Here is an 8,535-nt window from a genome sequence, read left to right as displayed (position 1 = left end):
CGATCCAGCAACCTTTTGGTTACTGGCCCAACGCTCCAACCACCTGCTGCCCCAAGCTAACACGTCGAAAAATTGAGCACACAGCCATGCAATCTCCTTAGACAAACATTGGCAGTAGAATGGCCTTACTGAAGAGCTCAGTGACTTTCAAGTGGCACCGTCGTAGGATGCCACCTTTCCAATAGGTCAGTTCGTAAAATGTTTGCAGTGCTATAGCTGCCCTGGTCAACTGTAAGTGCTGTTATTGTGAAGTGGAAACGTCTAGGAGCAACAATGGCTCAGCCATGAAGTGATAGGCTACACAAGCTCACAAAACAGGACCACTGAGTGCTGTATAGGGAGTATAGCATAAAAACGGTCTGTCCTCAGTTGCAACATTCATTATCAAGTTCCAAACTGCCTCTGGAAGCAACGGCCATGGAAATGGGTTTCACACAGGCCTAAGATCACCAGGGGCAATGCCAAGCACTGGCTGAAGTGGTGTAAAGCTTGTTGCCATTGGATTCTGGAGAAGTGGAAACCTTTTCTCTGGAGTGATGAATCACTCTTCACCATCTGGCAGTCCAACGGACGAATTTGGGTTTGGCGGATGCCAAGAGAACGCTACCTGCCCGAATGCATAGTGCCAACTGTAAAGTTTGGTGGAGGAGGTATATTGGGCTGGGGCTGTTTTTCATGGTTCGGTCTAGGCCCCTTAGTTCCGCTGAAGGGAAATTCTAGACAATTCTGTACTTCCAACTTTGTGGCAACAGTTTGGGGAAGGCACTTTCAAGTTTAAGCAATACAATGCCCCCAAGCACAAAGCGAGGTCCGTACATAAATGGTTTGTTGAGATCAATGTGTAAGAACTTGACTGACCTGCACAGAGTCCTGACCACAACTCCATCAATAACCTTTCGGATTAATTGGAACGCCTACTCTGAGCCAGGCCTAATCGCCCAAAACCAGTGCCCGACCTCACTAATGCTCTAATGGCTGAATAGAAGCAAGTCACAGCAGCAATGTTCCAACATCTAGCGGAAAGTCTTCCCAGAAGAGAGGAGGCTGTTATAGCAGCAAAGGGGGCCCAACTCCATATTAATGCCCATTATTTTGGAATGAGATGTTTGATGAGCAGGTGTCCACATACTTTTGGTCATGCAGTGAATGTTCACCTTCTAATTTGCTACTTCAGCTTTTTTCCTTTTTTTCGAAAACATTGGCCCCAGTCCTGCATTCAATATATTTGATTGCAAAGTCTACTGTACATCTACAGCGTATTAGACTTGATAACAGATACAATTTGCATTCATGGCACAATGTATCAAATCCAACCATTTAGTTCTAGCATGTATATAATGAGCAGAGCAAACACAACTTAGATATACATACTGAAAAAAAATATAAATGCAACATTGAACAATTTCAATGACTTTACTGAGTTACAGTTCATCTAAGAAAATCAGTCAATTGAAGAAAATTCACTGGGCCCTATTCTATGGATTCCACATGACTGGGCAGGGGTGCAGCCATGGGTAGGCCTGGGAGGCCTTAAGCCCACCCACTTGGGAGCCAGGCCCACCTATTGGTAATTCGTTTTTCACAACAAAAGAGCTTTATTACAGACATAAATTACTCCTCAGTTTCATCAGCTGTCTGAGTGGCTGGTCTCAGACGATCCCACATGTGTAGAAGCTGGATGTGGATGTCCTGGCCTGGCGCAGTTACACGTGGTCTGTGGTTGTGAGGCCGGTTGGACATAATGCCGAGTTCTCTAAAATGACAGAGGAGGCAGCTTATGGTAGAGAAATGAACATTCCTGCAGTAAGTATGCCAATTGCACACTCCTCAAAACTTGAGACATCTGTGGCATTGTGTTGCCTTCTATTGTCCCCAACACAAGATGCATCTCTGTAATGATCATGCTGTCTAATCAGCTCATTGATATGCCACACATGTCAGGTGGATGGATATCTTGCAAAGGAGAAATGTTCACTAACAAGGATGTAAACAAATTTGTGCACAAAACTGGAGATAAATTAGCTTTTTATGGAAAGATTCTGGGATCTTTTATTTCAGCTCATGAAACATGGGACCAACACTTGACCAATACATGTTGCGTTTACATTTTTGTTCAGGTTATTTGCTCCTTTCTCTATGAGAAAAGTAAAAACAAATGTTTTTGCAACTTTTTTAGCAACAATTTACACAATGAGCCAATAGATGTAGATGTTTGAATTCTGATGCAACGTGTTTTCCAAAGTATTTACTTTGTTGTGCCCCAACAAACACACAAACAGGCACACACTTGTTCACTTCAATTCAATTCAATTTAAGGGCTTTATTGACATGGCAAACATATGTTTTAACATTGCCAAAGCAATTGAAGTAGATAATAAACAAAAGTGAAATAAACAATACAAATTTACAGTAAACATTACACTCACAGAAGTTCCAAATGTAATATTATGTCTATATACAGTGTTGTAACGATGTGCAAATAGTTAAAGTTCAAAGGGGATAATAAATAAACATAAATATGGTTTGTATTTACAATGGTGTTTGTTCTTCACTGGTTGCCCTTTTCTTGTGGCAACAGGTCACACATCTTTCTGCTGTGATGGCACACTGTGGTATTTAACCAAGTAGATATGGGAGTTTATCAAAAATTGCTTTTTCTTTTCACATGTTTTTGTGGATCTGTGTAATCTGAGGGAAATATGTGTCTCTAATATGGTTATACATTTGGCAGGAGGTTAGAAAGTGCGACTCAGTTTCCACCTCAATTTGTGGGCAGTGTGCACATAGCCTGTCTTCTCTTGAGAGCCAGGTCTGTCTGTCTGTCTGTCTGTCTGTCTTTTTGTCCTTTTTGTCCTTTTTGTCTCTCAAATAAGGAACTATAAACCAGCAGAATCCAGGAACCACATCAGAAAGAGCTCTGTGTGGCAGAGAGACACTGTGGAGTGGGGTTCTGAAAATAATGTAATTCACCAGTGGGATCAGAATGCTGCAACCTGCAATCTCCCCGTGATGGACTTTGTAGTCCCTCAGAAGTGTTAAAGCTGGTTAATTAGCATAATAGAAATGTTAATGAGAGGCAACACGACAAATCACAACATGCAATCAAGGACAGGTGAAGAAGACGGTGTTAAATTTGTTGGTGTTGAAGAGAGAGAGCAAGCGAGCGAGAGAGAGAGAGAGAGAAAGAGAGAAAAAAAGGAGAGAAAGAGAGAGAGACAAACAATAATAGATGTTTTGGGCTACATGCAATACTAGGGAAACAAACACACCTACATCTAAACTGAGCTAACCTTGAGAGATGTCTGTTTTTATGTGTTTCACCACATCAATGGCTCCACTCACTATAAAGCCTGACATGTACACCTTCCCTCACACAATCCAGCCAATTATTTCCCCTGCTCTGAAGAAAGTGCAGCAGTGCTGACTAACTAACACACTCTGCTACCACCTTTGAGGACTGATTTCCCCAACTTCACTTCAAGTTACTCTGGGCCACAAAAATTCAACAAAAACGTGCTTGTCTGTGTGAGTTTTCAGTATCCAATTATTTAATTCATACATGCATTGTGTTCATTATATTTACCACAGAGATCATTCTAAACTTCTGCCTATTTGTCATGTTCCCTCCCATTTCATTGCTGTAGCTGCACTACTGGTGGATGACTGGAAGTGGAATATGTGAGGTTACAGGTTAAAGCACAGTTCAGAGATCCGCGAGGATTCAGGAAATGACCACACAGAGCCAACTGCAGACTCAGATATACAGCTTCCTCTCTCAAAGTTGGTTCCTCTATCGTAGGCAGAAAACGGTTTGCATGCATCTCAATGAAGCATGCCTCTTTTCTACCTAACATCAATAGTTCCTCAAATCCACCTCTGCAGCCTTTCATACTGACAGCCCTAAACAGCAACCACACACCAGTCAGTCACCCTCCACCCCAGCACAGCCAAGCACGATTTGACAGAACAGAGGCCTCTCCTGCATGTCTTCCGCTCTGTATCTGCCTCTGCTGCCTCACACATAATTAGAGGCCAGGGAATATGTTTGACTAATCATCAGAACGACGTGGGTCCTTGAAAAGCGATCACCATTAGGTGATTTGTGTTCGCGGTGCCACATCAGCGTCGCCGTAGGGAGCTATTGCAGATCTGAGGAGGCCTCTCATCTCACCTCGAATCGTTTCCCTTTGTTGTTTTTCAGCATGTTGTTTATAAAGCCAACACCACACGCAAACACACACATATAAACACATAGGGAATCATACTCTGATTTAAAAAAAACACACGCACACACACAGCAGTTGAATCAGAGTACACAGTATGTGATCTGTCTGTCTGTTTAAATAAGGATATGTTGATAAATATGTTTCCATTTGTGTACTTGTTTAAAATGACTTGTCACTCTTCTTTTAGATCAAAGACTGGTCAAAGCTTTAATTCATGCTATCGAATGTGTTAAAGTAAGTAACATAAACAGAAAAGTGTATTCTCCAACTTCTTGGTCTCCAGTGCCTGTAAAGACAAGGCCAAACAGAGAGAGGTGGTCTAGAGAACACAGCACCCAAGCCAAGGAGAAACAACTAGAGAGGAAAAACAATTACAAGCCGTCTTTATGTTTCCTCCCTGCAAGGCACAGCGTGATCCACAGGCTGACTGCTTTAGTTTGACTAAATGTGGAATTTAAGTCTTTAAATTAGGACTTTGGGGAGAGTGGATTTATGTCCTGCTGAGGCGGTTAAAGAACTTCCTCATCTTACATTTGTACAGGAAGTAGGCTCTGAATATTGATGATTTGCTTTAAATTGTGTGTGTACATAGAAACATTGTGGTACATACTGTACTTTAAATGTTTTAGGAGGCACAGTGGTATTTCAGTGGTGTGCGAGCTGGCTGCCAGTCAAGGTGAATACTCTTCAATGACATCTCTTCTGACCAACTGAGTCTTTCTCTTTCTCTCTCTCTCTCTCTGATAGTTATCTGGGATTCATGTTTCGACTGTATCAATCACACCTTCACTTCCTTTCCAAAGCGCAGCCAGCATCAAGAAAAATAGGATAGATGATTGCATGAGATTGCAGCCCGTCTTCCTTAAATGGTTCATAAGTAATGGCTCCCAACAATTTCTATGTTTCATTGACAGCCAAGTTCACATCATCGCCAGCAGCAATACATGTACAGAAAAAAGCAGAACATCGTATTAAAGATTTTTTTTTAATTGGATTTTTTTGTATCAGTGCTCTGGGAGTGTTTGTAGTAATTTGTTGAGTGGGTGTCTCAGTATGTTGTTCACATTTAACAATCACTGATCAAGGACAAACAAAAAAAAACTAAAATGTGGATACAGATGGTTACTGAGTATTTGTTTTTCCAAGGAAATATAAACAACTCTAGACATATTTAATGGATACAAAATAACAATTTAGCTGCACATACAGTCAAATTCAATATCCAATACTGCGTGTATTCCATTGAGAATTCTCTATCAGGGGCATATGATAACTGCCTATGAAATGCTCAATGTTTCCCTGCAAGCAATTTTATACCATTCATTTTCTGTTTCTCATTCTAGTCAAATATTATTACAACTTCTTCCCTGTGGCCTTATATCATAATGGTCTAAATGACTGACGTGTGCAGCATGTTTTGAGCAAATTTTATAGTAACCTCTTGAGTGTTCTCTGCTGAGTAATTTTGTACTGTGCTGTTTGGGAGAGGGCATACCACTGAGCCCTGTGGTACACCACTTTGAGCAAGACAAATTGAGATGAATAAGATGAACTTAGTAACCTCACGAAGTAAACTTTCCCAGACTGATGTTTATTTAATAACAACCATCGAAATAAAGTACAATAAACTAGAAAATAAATAGTAGAATAGTAAAAAAAGGCAAGAATGAAGAATCAAAATTGTAATTTTTATAGCTCAGTTACATACTGTATATAAATATTGTATCACTCAAATTGAAACGCTGAAGATATTGTGAATGGTAAATTATAATTTGCATTATGTAAAATTATATACGGAACAAAAATATAAACACTACACGTAAAGTTTTGGTCCCATGTTTCATGAGCTGAAATAAAAGATCCCAGAAATGTTCCATATGTACAAAAGCTTATCCCCCTCCAATTTAGAACACACATTTGTTTACATCCTTGTTGGTGATCATTTCTGTTTTACCAAGATAATCCATCCACCTGACAGGTGTGGGATACCAAGAAGCTGATTAACCAGCATGATCATTAAATGGGAACAATTTAAGGCCACTCTAGAATGTGCAATTTTGTCCCACAACACAATGCCACAAATGTCTCAAGTTTTGAAGGAAAGTGCAATTGGCAGGAATGTCCACCAGAGCTGTTGCCAGATAATTTATTGTTAATTTCTCTACCATAAGCCGCCTCCAATGCCATTTTAGACAATTTGGCAGTACGTCCAACCGGCCTCACAACCCCAGACCACGTGTAACCATGCCATCACAGGATCTCCATATCCGGGTTCTTCACCTGTGGCATCGTGTGAGACCAGCCACCCAGACAGCTGATGAAACTGGGGAGTATTTCTGTCTGTAATAAAATCCTATTTGGTGGAAAAACTCATTCTTATTGGGTGGGCCTGGCTCCCCAGTGAGTGGGCCTATGCCCACCCATGGCTACGCCTCTGCCCAGAAAAGTGCCTAATTAATCCATTTCAATTGACTGATTTCCTTATAGGGACTGTAACTCAGTAAAATCAATGAAATTGTTGCATGTTGCATTTATATTTTTGTTTAATAATATTATAAATCACTAAATGCTTAATTTCACAAAAGAGTCCTATGGGATCCAATTTCTATGTACAATGTACACTGAGTGTACAAAACATTAGGAGCACCTGCTCTTTCCATGACATAGACTGACCAGGTGAAAGCAAAGTTGATAGTCTTCAATTTTGGAATTACTAGAGAACATAGTATATAGGATTGATTTTATGAAATTTTGCTTAATTTATTTTCTTAATATTATGGTGTTTCTATTCCAAGAAAACATGAAAAACTAACCTCTAAGGGTTTCCATTAGGATGGTACGGAAAATATGGCACTGTACAACGTGATGGTCGGGAGTATGCTACAGTACTAAGTGCATAACATTTCCACACCTTAACTGAACTGTAACCAATACCGAAATGGAGATTCATTGAAAATAAAAATCTCATTGATTTTTCAAGACCATTCCCCATGATTGTCTCCGAGTAGCACAAAATGCTGAAATAGTTATTGCTTCAAATCCTATTGCTTTTAACCTCAATATGCTTTTTAAATAAATAAGACCTACACCACTTTTAACGGTACATTACTCAACACTAGTGAGACTCATTTTGCCTTCGGTAGGCCTACAGTATATCTACAAAAAAAAAATTCAAAGACGACTCTCCGCCAAATAATTACATTTAGAGGAATGCTGGATTGTAAATTAATGTCTAAGGGGCATTTTTTATTAGGGCAAATCTAATCTGTGAGAATATCTAAGGGGCTTTTAAGTAATTTACTTTGTTTAGAAATTAATAATATTTTGGAGATAGAGTGAGTGACAAAATGGCCATTCTTGAACATGGGCTGAGGCATTCTCACTAATTTGGAAATAAAGCCAGTTTGTTATTAAGAATGATTTATTTCTGTTTTTAGAAGGAGAAACCAAAAGCCTCGGTCTCCCGGTTGTGGCCGGCACGGGTATCAAACCAGCATCTGTAGCAATGCAGTTTGCACTGCAATGCAGTGTGTTAGACCGCTGCGCCACTCAGGAGGCCCCATATGCAAAGTTTTTAATGCTGATCAATTGCCTTGCACAAAGTATCAAAACACAGAGAGATGTTGGTAAAGGTATATTGTCCTGATAATAGCCCATAATGGGCTATTATAATAATGTACATGGTGTAAAAATGTATTTATTAAAGACTATCAGAAATAATGTTGGTACTTATATTTTGATCCAACGCCATGAATGAGTGAGTCACTCAGCTTTATATAGGTGCTGGGGCTATAAGACTGTGCCATCAACTTGATTATATATTACGATATTTTGGAGATGATTTTGTTTTAAAAAAAAACGAAAGTGAGTGATTGTAATCTAAATAAAGGCAAAAACATTTTTTGTAAAGGACAAAACATGTGTTTCTGTTTTTAGAGGGAGACAAACGCTGGTCCGATTGTGCGCCGCCCTATGGGACTCCCATTCACGGTCGGATGTGATTCATAATATTAATAATGTAACGACGTTCGTCTGTAGAAGAAGAAGCGGACCAAAAAGCAGCGTGGTGGTTACTCATGTTCTTTAATGGAAAATGAACGATACATGAAATAACTTATCTACAAAACAACAAACGGAACGTGAAAGACCTATACAGCCTATCCTGTGACAACAAACACAGTGACAGGAACAATCACCAACAAACACACAGTGAAACCCAGGCTACCTAAATATGGTTCCCAATCAGAGACAATGACGAACACCTGCCTCTGATTGAGAACCATATCAGGCCGAACATAGAACTAGACAA

The sequence above is a fragment of the Oncorhynchus clarkii genome, chromosome 5 (assembly GCF_045791955.1).
Source record: "Oncorhynchus clarkii lewisi isolate Uvic-CL-2024 chromosome 5, UVic_Ocla_1.0, whole genome shotgun sequence".
Taxonomy (NCBI): Eukaryota; Metazoa; Chordata; class Actinopteri; order Salmoniformes; family Salmonidae; genus Oncorhynchus; species Oncorhynchus clarkii.
Note: the sequence above shows the minus strand (reverse complement) of the source record.